The 12,719-nt window shown below is 32.0% G+C and overlaps 1 long non-coding RNA gene across 11 annotated transcripts in view; it reads right to left on the bottom strand.

Moving 5' to 3' along the window:
* Positions 1-12,719, bottom strand: part of LOC144849952 (uncharacterized) — a 158,146-nt gene that overhangs the window by 95,719 nt on the left and 49,708 nt on the right. The window lies entirely within an intron of this gene.

The raw sequence follows: 12,719 nt of genomic DNA, 5'->3' as shown, positions 1-12,719 counted from the left end.
ATGTTCTAAATATTGAATAAAAAAATTAATATAAAAAAACCACTTAGTTTATGTTAAAATGTTTGGTTTAAACATGCCTTTTTCATTTTACAAATCAATGTACTGGTGGTACTACAGTACAGTACAACGTGGTAGAAATCCACCTCTCAAACAAAGAAGTATTTTCATGACATAATCGAAGCATGTACAGACCACCGACACACAACAGTTTGTTCCTTTACGTATAAAGCCCAACTTCCAAACTTGACCTAATTCCAGAATCCATGCTCAAGAAGGTGGGCTTATCAAGTTAGTACTATCATAAATGTAATGTGCTGTAAATATAATGGAAAGTGAAAACTAAAAGAAAACTATAGAGGGCTCACATTTCACAAAGCTTTATTAATACAAAAATACTTCAAACTTGTAACAACAAATTCTGAGACAGCCACAATCAAAGCACCTGTTGATTCCATTCTATGTATTACATATTTTTTGTATTCCTTGAAAATATAAAAAATCAACCCAGTCCATCTAAAAATAACAGTTTGGATAAAGCAATTGAATGTCACATCAAACTTTGTACACAATAAATCAAATATCTTGGCAGATTTATGTCCATACTAGGTTAAAAATATGAAGGGCACCCAGGCCGTTTTTGTCACAATATACATGAGATATTAATCAGAGGACCCAAGGGATGTAACCTGATACTGCCGCTCAATTATGGTCAGTCAGTTTGCTACAGTTAGTAACCAGGATACCTGCTGCATAATACATGTAGGCCTAGATTTCAGATGTCTGTGAAGTTGGTTACTAGTTCCTAGTTCCTAGTTCCTTATTCAAATTCAATTAAAGGGACATTCACAAATATTTAAAAAAAAACAGATTTTAATACGTAATAACTGTCTAATTGAGTTGATATTGCACCAACATGTTAGCCTTGACCTCCTCTACTTCTTCCGGTCAAAGTTTAATAACATTTTATGCATTTACGCCCTCTACGGCGAATAAGTAACTGGCTTTACGAACGTTATAACACTTGACCTGCTTAATTTTTTCAAAATATTTTGGTATGAATCGATCACCCTTGACCTACTCTACCTTTTGCCACTCCAGTTCCGCGAACTTTTTTGCGTCTACGCCCTCTACGGCGAATAAGTAACTGGCTTTACGAACGTTATAACACTTGACCTACTTAATTTTTTCAAAATGTTTTGGTATGGATCGATCAACCTTGACCTACTTTACCATTTGCCACCCCAGTTCCGCGAACTTTTTTGCATCTTCGCCCTCTACGGCGAATAAGTAACTGGCTTTACGAACGTTATAACACTTGACCTGCTTAATTTTTTCAAAATATTTTGGTATGAATCGATCACCCTTGACCTACTCTACCATTTGCCACTCCAGTTCCGCGAACTTTTTTGCGTCTACGCCCTCTACGGCGAATAAGTAACTGGCTTTACGAACGTTATAACACTTGACCTACTTAATTTTTTCAAAATGTTTTGGTATGGATCGATCAACCTTGACCTACTTTACCATTTGCCACCCCAGTTCCGCGAACTTTTTTGCATCTTCGCCCTCTACGGCGAATAAGTAACTGGCTTTACGAACGTTATAACACTTGACCTACTTAATTTTTTCAAAATGTTTTGGTATGGATCGATCAACCTTGACCTACTTTACCATTTGCCACCCCAGTTCCGCGAACTTTTTTGCATCTTCGCCCTCTACGGCGAATAAGTAACTGGCTTTACGAACGTTATAACACTTGACTTACTTAATTTTTTTTAAATAGTTTGGTATGAATCGATCACCCTTGACCTACTCTACCATTTGCCACCCAGTTCCGCGAACTTTTTTTGCGTCTACGCCCTCTACGGCGAATAAGTAACTGGCTTTTACGAACGTTATAACACTTGACCTACTTAATTTTTTCCAAATAGTTTTTGCATCGACGCCCTCTACGGCGAATAATTAATTTGTTATGGGTAGATGACCCTTGACTACTTTACCATTTGCCAAACTAGTTCCGCGAACTTTTACCTATGTCCTTTTACGGCGAATTCATTTTAGTTTTGTTTTGACTTGTTACGATTCTAGAAGATAATTTCTGAAGCAAACACAAATACAACAGTTTGGTTAAAAACGATAACCACAAGTTATTTATTCCGTTTTATTCATTAACACTTTTCAACACAAGTAGAACATGACTACCTGAAATTAAAACAGCATTTAAAGTAGGCTCTATCGTAGTATATAAACTAAGAACTAATAAATAACTTCTTACGTCAACATGTGACGACACACTGCATAGTCATTCAATACCACCCCACTTCAATAAACAGTTGCAATCGATCCCAATGTAATATCTTTTTAAACTTGCTTACAGTACCCATTTTATAAAAGCGCACAAACCAAATCTGAACTGACGGTTTTGTTAAATGTCATTACAGCAACTGTTACTTAAAAACAGTTTACACTACCTTATAACAGCAAAATTAACATATTATTCATTAATACTGTTACCGTTAATATTAAAAAGCGCACAATATTCATTGAGTGATAATAGTCGTTTAAACACAATATACAGTAATATTTTTAAAACTATATTTGTAGTACCCGTCTATACCTCACAAACTAAACAATTGGGTGAAATAGTGTTTGAAAAACGGTTTAGGCTTATAGACTTTATAACAACAAAATTAACATATTGTGAAATATGCCTTAACCTTTAATGTGAAACATATTCATTAATAATCCTTTATTAATTAACAATTAAAAAGCGCACATTCCCTGGGTGATGAAAGCTGTTTTAAAAACAATACAATAATTGTAATGTAACGAATGTAATGTTGAACTGTAAGTAGCTGAAATAATTTTTTATTTAACAATTTAAATATGCCTATTACTACTCTTTCATAACTTATATAACATTATACAATAATTTCTTTCAAAACTGTCAAAAGCAATTTTTTTTCCCATTGCATTTTGTTTCCTAGGTAATATGATGTAGGAAGATAATTGTATCTAAATGTTAAGCATCACATTAAGTTGTTTAAATGGTGTTCTTACGCATATCGTTTATGGCATAAATGTCTTTTATTATAAAATCTATAAATTACTAAATGTTTTACCACTGTAGACCTAGAATGTTTGAACAAATCTCTGAATTAAAAATCACCCACATAGGCCTACAATGACATCATCTTACAGTACCCATCTATAAGCGCACAAAAAAAAACAAAGCTGAACTAATGTTTTTTTTTTCAAATGTCATTACAGCAACTGTTACTTAAAAACAGTTTACACTACCTTATAACAGCAAAATTAACATATTCATTAATACTGTTACTGTTAATATTTAAAAGCGCACAATATTCATTGAGTGATAATAGTCGTTTAAACACAATATACAGTAATATTTTTAAAACTATATTTGTAGTACCCGTCTATATCTCACAAACTAAACAATTGGGTGAAATAGGCACTAATGTGGATTTTTTAAATTTCATGATATCAACTGTTACCTGAAACATATTCATTAATAATCCTTTATTAATTAACAATTCAAGCGCACATTAGTCCTTGAGTGATAATAGTCGTTTTAAACACAATACAAACAATATTTTTTTAACTATATTTTCTACAGTACCCGTCTATAGCGCACAAAAATAAATGTTGAAATAATGTTTTTAAAAAATACCTGAAAACGGTTTAGGCTAATAGACTTTATAATATCAAAATTAAGATATTCATTAATAATCCTTTAACCATTAATATTGCCAATTAAAAAGCACATATTCTTCCATGAGGTATAAAAGTTGTAAAGAGAATACAACAATTTTGATCGAAAGTAATTTTTTTAACTAAGTTGTTTTACCTAATACATTACCCATTATAGTGTACAAAGAAAACAATTATGTGAAATAATGTTATTCATACCAAATTAATTTGAAAACATTAAGTAGGTCAAGTGTTATAACGTTCGTAAAAGCCAGTTACTTATTCGCCGTAGAAGGCGTAGACGCAAAAAAGTTCGCGGAACTGGGGTGGCAAATGGTAGAGTAGGTCAAGGGTGATCGATTCATACCAAAATATTTTGAAAAAATTAAGTAGGTCAAGTGTTATAACGTTCGTAAAGCCAGTTACTGATTCGCCGTAGAGGGCGTAGATGCAAAAAAGTTCGCGGAACTGGGGTGGCAAATGGTAAAGTAGGTCAAGGGTGATCGATTAATACCAAAATATTTTTTTAAAAATATATAGGTCAAGTGTTATAACGTTCGTAAAAGCCAGTTACTTATTCGCCGTTGAGGGCGTAGACGCAAAAAAGTTCGCGGAACTGGGGTGGAAAATGATAGAAAAGGTCAAGGGTGATCGATCTATACCAAAATATTTTGAAAAAATTAAGTAGGTCAAGTGTTATAACGTTCGTAAAGCCAGTTACTTATTCGTCGTAGAGGGCGTAGATGCCAAAAAGTTCGCGGAACTGGGGTGGCAAATGGTAAAGTAGGTCAAGGGTGATCGATTCATACCAAAACATTTTGAAAAAATTAAGTAGGTCAGGTGTTATAACGTTTGTAAAGCCAGTTACTTATTCGCCGTAGAGGGCGTAGACGCAAAAAAGTTCGCGGAACTGGGGTAGCAATTGGTAGAGTAGGTCAAGGGTGATCGATCCATACCAAAATATTTTGAAAAAATTAAGTAGGTCAAGTGTTATAACGTTCGTAAAGCCAGTTACTTATTCGCCGTAGAGGGCGTAGACGCAAAAAAGTTCGCGGAACTGGGGTGGCAAATGGAAGAGTAGGTCAAGGGTGATCGATCCATACCAAAATATTTTGAAAAAAGGAAGTAGGTCAAGTATTATAACGTTCGTAAAAGCTAGTTACTTATTCGCCGTAGAGGGTGTAAATGCATAAAATGTTATTGAACTTTGACCGGAAGAAGTAGAGGAGGTTAAGGCTAACATGTTGATGCAATAACAAATCAGTTAGACAGTTATTACGTATTAAAATCTGTTTTTAAAAATATTTGTGACTGTCCCTTTAATTGAATTTGAATAAGGAACTAGGAACTAGGAACTAGTAACCAACTTCACAGACATAGATTTCAGACTCGTTGATATATGGCCACTAAGGGTATTAGGAGGTAACATGACCCCCATACCAGGTATTCATTTGGGCTAAAGAGTGTCACCCAGACAGCGTTTTGTTTGTAAATCAAAGTTTACATTTTTGATAGAAAAATATGATTTTTATTTCTTGACATGCCCTTGTGTGTTACAAAACTGGTTATCTCATAAATCAATATTTTGATACCATAATGAATTTCGGGTGATGACTTTTAGTTTAATAACCTATATTTGTTATTTTTTTTAATGATCATAGTTTTTTAAAAGATTTCAAAATAACTTTAAACAGTGTGCCGTAGCCATGAGAAATAAAGTGGTGCGGTGATCGCAAGAAAAGGTAACAATCCTCTGTGCGGGCCACAGGGTTTGTCAAAGGCCTCTGTGAAAAAGTGGTCAGGTTAAAACCATACCAACCATATTGGTGGCTATGCCCCTGTTAAACTTACAGTCATTTCTGTAGTTTTGTGTGTGTGTTCACATATTATTCAAATTATACGATAACAAGTCTTTTAACTTCTTCAAATAAAGCCTCAATCTCACTTGAAGTCTTTACTTCCACAAAATGAAACAATACAAATAAACACCCTCCTTTGGGACACTTTCATAAGGGACAGATTTCCGTGAAATAATTTTTACACCTTGGTCAACACCTATTCAGGGGACACTTTGTTGGGTCACAAAGATGTCCTCTTAATATGTGTTTAAATTAAATCTTTCCTGAATGTTTCTATTTATGTTTGTGGTTATTTTTTTTTACAGAGGAAAGACATTTTTAAAAAATGTTTCCTCAATTAATTATTTTTGCTTATAAAAAATTGAATACTATTTTTTATCTTTCTTTATAAATAATTCAAAATATTATAGTATTACAAATTTGTTCTATTTTTTATATCATTTTACCTCTAAAACTTTTGTCGGTTCAGTGACGGAAATAATCGATTATTAAATAATCTAATGACGTAAACGATTTATAAAAAATAATTAAAGAACTTTCATTGTCAACTGAATGAGGGTTTATGTCGAGTTCTGATGACTTAGGAAAGATTTATTTAAGAAAATATTTTACAAGCTACAAGACAATGTCACAATGTAATAACTTATTTTCAATATGAAACATTTTTTTATAGATTACCCTTGGTTATAATAATAAGAATTCCAAAAACTAATGTCAAAAGTTCAAATCATGATCGATAGAGTTCATGGAACTCAACATTTTGTAACAACTGTTGAATGAAGTTAAATGGAAAATATGAACAAGTAAAGATTATATAGCTATTCAACACAATTCATAAAGTAGGATGGGCCAATTTATAAACCTATGTCACGAATTCCTTGAGTTTTTGCTTCAGCAAAATTAGTAGTTTGTACAGTTATCTACTTTTTGTGAAGAGTAAAGTATTCAGGCAAATGCCATAATAAATTGTAAAATATTACAGGAAAACTCCTAAATACAGCGGCACATATGACATTGATTTACTAAATTTAAGAAATCCTATAATACAAAATTGTAGCATGTGACAAACATTTGGCTTGCAGTTACTGAACAAATTATGATATGAAGAATCGGGTGAATAAAATGTAAATTTGATTGACAAGCAATTGACGCAATCAGCAAATGTCAGTTGAAGGTCACAGATTCAGGAGACTTATAATGATCAGTGCATTCTTCAAAACATACTTTACATCAGCACTTATTCAATTGATAGTCACTTTATTTAATAAAATGTGATATATTGCATCAAACATACACTTTCTTGTATGATATACTGATATACCCAGGCTGTCTGCTGACTAAAAGTCTAAGCCTCCATCTTAAAGGGTTTATACTGACGCAAGATCAGCCTAGGATCAACACACGATGGCTTAAAAACTGCCATAAATCTACTTTAAACAATTTCATTATAAATCCCTTTCCCAACAGCTTATTTGCGCCCCTATCTTTAAAGTTCTCTCCTTGACGCACTTCATACTTCCAGCATAAAATTCAATGTAAGAAATATATAAATTCTATTTCAACGCAAAAGAAAAGTTAGTAAGTTAATTAAATGAAATAACTTGCACATAAAAAAACCAGGTGGAAAAAAAAACATGTTAAAGGTTTAAAAAGTGCTTTTTTACAAGACTTTTTTAGAGACTAATTAGCTCACTATAACTCAGGTGAACTAGACTTGCCTCAAGATTTGAGTGTCAAATAATGTCTGCCTGTCATTTTTCAAGCTGACGTGCTCTGTATATCCATGGCAGGACCAGTTCACCAAAATAACACATACTGTACTTGTGTTGAAAAATGTGGAAAGAAAAAGACAGCACCAGAACCATGGAGCAAGCGAGTCATAAACCAGTGCCACTGTTTTACTGGTTTTAAAGGAACTCTACACCACTTCAACTGCTCTGCCAACCAACATTTTAATGAACATCTAATGGAAATATTTCTGGTGGTGAATTGGGAGACAATTCTCTACACTATTTTCTAAGAGTGTGTACTGCAACATGCACAGGAGCCATGTTACATGGGACCAACTGCTTATGTCTCATTCCAACCCACCAGTTGGAACACACGAAGAGCACCGATAGGATTCGAACCATGGGGCAAAGGAAACCTGTGGTATTTCACTGTGTACTGCACAAAACAGTGACTACCACCAGTTTTGCCAACTGTGCTAATATACTGCTCTCTAGTATGGACATCTGCCATGCCTATGCTAAAGAAACAATGTTTTCACTAGTTCTCTAAAGCCTTTTTATATTTGACAAAACAGTACTTTATCCACCATCATAAACCAACTTGAAACTACTATACCATATGCAAAGTATGCGTTAAAAGTTGAATTAAAGCCTGTTTTCCACTAGGTGAATTTATCAACATGAATCAAAATTGGTGAATGTCCATAGTTTGAACTTCCAAATGTTTTTCTGAGACCAATTTTAGTTCCTTGAAGTTTTCGATTCAGCAAAATTAGTAGTTTGAATAGTTTCTACTTTTTGTAGACGAAAAAAAAAAAAAAAAAACGAGTTTAGGAAATGAGTTTATCATGTGCTCAAGATCACTAATGCACCCAGAAGAAAAAAAATCACAGGTACACTGTGGGTAAAGGGTAGCATACTTGTTTTCCTCTGCTGGCGACATTGGATTCGTCTAGTGGAAAACAGGCTTTACGAGATGCCATGCTTACTTACTATAGCTACTCAACTCCACAGTTCAATATGTATTGATACTGATGTAACTCATACATGTACATTCAGGAGCTTCTTTAGGCTTGGTTTCCACTACAGAACAGACATGCAACATATTGAGGCAAAGCCGGGGACATAGTGCAATTGCTTTGCCAATCACAATGGAAACTCATCAAACAACATTGCTCCAAGCCAGCACATTAGTTTTCAACAGACCTTGTGTCGTTCGAGATATAAGCAATTTCAAATCATGCAACACAAGAGGCCAGCGCAACAGACAATCTGTGACAACACACGCTCAAACCATGACCGAAAAACATGTATGTCATGTAGTATCAATTAACATGGTTTGCTTAGATCATAAAGGTTAGTTAAACTGTGTCAGTGATGTTACTGCTTCATATGTTCTTCAAATATTTTACATCATTAAAAAAGTCTCCTTTTTTACTTATATATGTATATGCAAAGTGCACGAATTCCAAGTTATAAATTAAATTAATTTCTGGATTAATAAAAAAAAAATTTACTTAAAATTCGGCAACAGTCCGAGAGAAAACCATGAGCCAATGGCCCAACACAGTTTAGAAAACTCTTGGAACCTACAAGCAATGATGTATACAACTTCAATTATTCATAATCAATAACAGGTAAGTGGTAGGCATTATTTTAAAAATTGAAACATAACTGCTTTGTGGTATTACACATTTTTTAAGGAATAAGAAAGTTTATTAAAGACAACCAACCATTATTTTTAAAATATCTTTTTTCACGCTGCTGCTCTAGCCTGCTACGTCACACGAGATGACTCATTTATTAGATGAAATCAAGCAGCAGTTATAGTACTACACTTTGACATTTTTGTTAAAATGGAAACTCGACTATAATTTATAGGTACCAACTGTATTTCTGGTATTTATGAGTCCCATGACAATACTGTATTTTGCTGTCAGATAATCATTGAATTATTATCAAAACAGTCCAGGAAAGTTTTTGTTTGTAATATGATACTTCACACTTGAAGTATCTATAAGGTGTGATGAAGTGACCTCCAGACTTGACCTTAGCAATAAAATAAACTAAATTGAGTCTGTTTCATATCAAAGTTATTCACTTCTGTAACAAAATTCACATTATAAAAAGAGAAAAGAAACGTTTAATTATAACTCAAATAGCATTGAAGTATTTTTTGCTTTTAATTACATTTTTCAGGTAAAATAACTATTATGTGACAATAAAATGACAAATTCAAAAACAAATTTGAAATAAAAAATATTTTTCAGAGGGACAATATATCTTTAAAACTGTTACGTCAATAAGCGAGCAGCGTTTTTTGTAAGAAATATTTCTTGTTTACATATAAATACAGTTTTAGTATCTTATTCATTGCTTAAATAATAATAAAATAGTAGAGAAAGAAAGAAGCTTATAAAACAAGATCAACAAAGCAAAACTAATAATGTAACTAAAAGATAATTTAGTAAATCTCATTTTAGAAAACAATAATAATGAAGTATCAGATTTATCAAAATTAAAGTAAAGAAATCAACTTTATGAAGTTAACAAATAAAACTATAATATGAACAAATCAAACATATAAAATAAAAAATAAATAAAAATTATACTCATTATAAAAGAAAAAAATAAACTTATAAAATGAACATTGAATTACACTTATAAATGAACAAATTAAACTTATAAGATTAATAAATGAAACTTATAAATGAACAAATGAAATTTATAAATGAACAAAGTAAACTTATACAATGAAGATATTTTACCTATATAGGTATAACATAAAAATAGAAAGAACCAAGATAAAGTAAATAAATAAATACTGCAAACTTATAAAAAACAATAAACACATTAAAAACAGATATCTACCATGTCAACAAAATACACACAGTACCTTCTTCTTTACATATATAGGTTTATGGCAATTCAAATTGAAACCAGTGCCATTTATAAATCATCTGAAAAATGTTCCAATATGTATTTGTAGTAAAAATGTTCTTTTTATTATACATTAATTCCTCCTAATACCTATGGCACCATCATCATGTTCATGCGATATAATAAAACATTTAAAATATCTATCAGAGACAAAACTTCAAAACGATATACGATTTATTTTAATAAAACTGACAAATTAGGAATTTTTATTTATATATTTTATATTTTCATCTTTTTAGCTTGTTTCACATCACCTCTATCAAATGTCACTATTGTTATTAAGGCTTGTTTTGATACGAGATGACCATACGAGATGACCATAGGATGTTATCTGCTGATTGATGTTGCTGACATTTCGAGACGGTCAGTCATTCCGAGACGGTCAGTCATTTCGAGACATTCAGTCAAATAAAAGATGGTCAAACGCTCCTTTTTTTGGAATGGCTAACGTCTAATTAATGGCTAATATTGCGAGACAGTAATATGTCAAAATAGTTTTCAGTTTAATATTTTATACTTTGAAAATCTGAACTAATAATGACCACTGTATCAAACTATTTCCTAAAGATATGAAAAATACATATTTTTATTTATTTATTAGAGTTACCTTAAAGCTATAGTATAAAAATGACCGGTATTGTAATTGGAATGTTTTAAACTACATTTCAAATCCATCATGAAGGGGTTGTGAAAAGGATATCAATATGACCGGAATTCGTATTGGGAAAAAAACTACTGGAGTTGAGGTGGTAGATGGGAAAGAAAAAAACAAATGGCCAAATTTCAACCATTTTATTTTTTGACACAATTGGTTACTATATCCTAATTGACATGTAAATTATGATATAATAACCAGTTATGTAGAAAAAGGGTCAAAATGTTGCCATTTAAAAAAAAAGACATCTTCTTAAATATGAAGAATTAAAAAGAATAGATATAATATAGCTACAATGAAAATATAGTTCTCCAAGAGGACAAATGCACTGTCATAAATTGTTCAGTAAATCACATGCATTTATACTATATAACATTTTCTTGAAATCAAACCCACAAAGAAATCTTTAAAATGGTTATCACAATTCGCAACTTAACTAAAGGTTTTTTATGACGTCAAGTTACTTACACCGAGAAGCTGTTGATTTATGCTTCATATAAAGAATAACTGTCTGTTGCTTATTTGATTAAAAGTTTTCTCTTCAAACCAGACTACAAAAACATTAGCGAATTATTTATATAACTGTTTCATTAGCACACAGCGTTTAGTGCGAAGACCGGGAAGTGTACAATATTACTTTAAATGAGTGAGTTTTTGTAGAACAGTGGTGGATCCAGGATTTTGAAATAGAGGGGTGGGGGTGAATAGGACAGGCTCTAAAAATTGTGTGTTTTTTTTTACAGTTGATACAGTAAGTTCCTTGAAATAAACATTACATTTTAAGATTACCTGAATACAAGCCAACTTTATGAACTATTAGACTAATTAGCGAAAATGAATTCACTGTTATGATTATTATCATGATACACAAAAACAACTACGTTAACAAAAACATAAATAATGAAAGGTTAATGTTACATACAAACAAACGTGATATATGTATCGCAAAATCGTATGTTACTCGCATTCACAAAATCGTTTCATAAACATCATCAAATTGACACTAGCAAATCAGTTTTATGCATCCAAACTCAAAGTTTGATGAGAATTATGGCATTAAGTGTTCACATTTGACATTAATCCGTATCATAAAATTGATCGACATGCCAAATTTTCACTCGCGAAGGTCATAGATATAATGAACCAGGTTTAATTTGTCACAACCTGGGCAACATTATACAACCCTCATGGGACCAGAACTTGTGTTAGAGTTTATTTACTGAAAACTTGGTCATATTGGACATCTCCACAACATAAATACGCCTTTTGATTGCATCACTCTCGTACAATAATACGTTAATGATGGTAAAGTAATCATAAAATTGAGAAATTACTTTTTGAAAGTGAAATAAATATTTATTCTATAAATCTGTATAGTTACTCACATAATACAATTGGTGTTTTTGTCACAGAAAAAGAATATATTAGTCCAATTATTTTTGTTTTCAATTATTGTATCTAGGCACATTGTTAAAGAATATTAAGCTCTGTCTACACTATCAAACTTTACGTGACAAAAAATGTGATGTACATATATTGACATGATGATGTCATATCACTTCCATTTTGGACATATCAATACCATACTTGGGCACATCACACTTTTTTTGTCAAACTAGTTTGAAAGTGCAGACAGAGTTCAAAGGCAATTTTTTTTATATAGGTGATTCCTGTCTTGCAACTAGAAAAAAAATTCCCTTCCACTTTTCTTACATCATTTAATTCAATATCTGGTGAAAAATTCAATCATAGATCTCCATCATCCTTCCCCTCTCGTCTTACAACATCCATCTAGTCCTTTCTTTGTGCAAAAATACTAATTCT

This window comes from Antedon bifida, chromosome 8, assembly GCF_963402885.1.
Source record: "Antedon bifida chromosome 8, ecAntBifi1.1, whole genome shotgun sequence".
Lineage (NCBI taxonomy): Eukaryota > Metazoa > Echinodermata > Crinoidea > Comatulida > Antedonidae > Antedon > Antedon bifida.
This window is presented reverse-complemented; position numbering and strand designations above follow the sequence as displayed.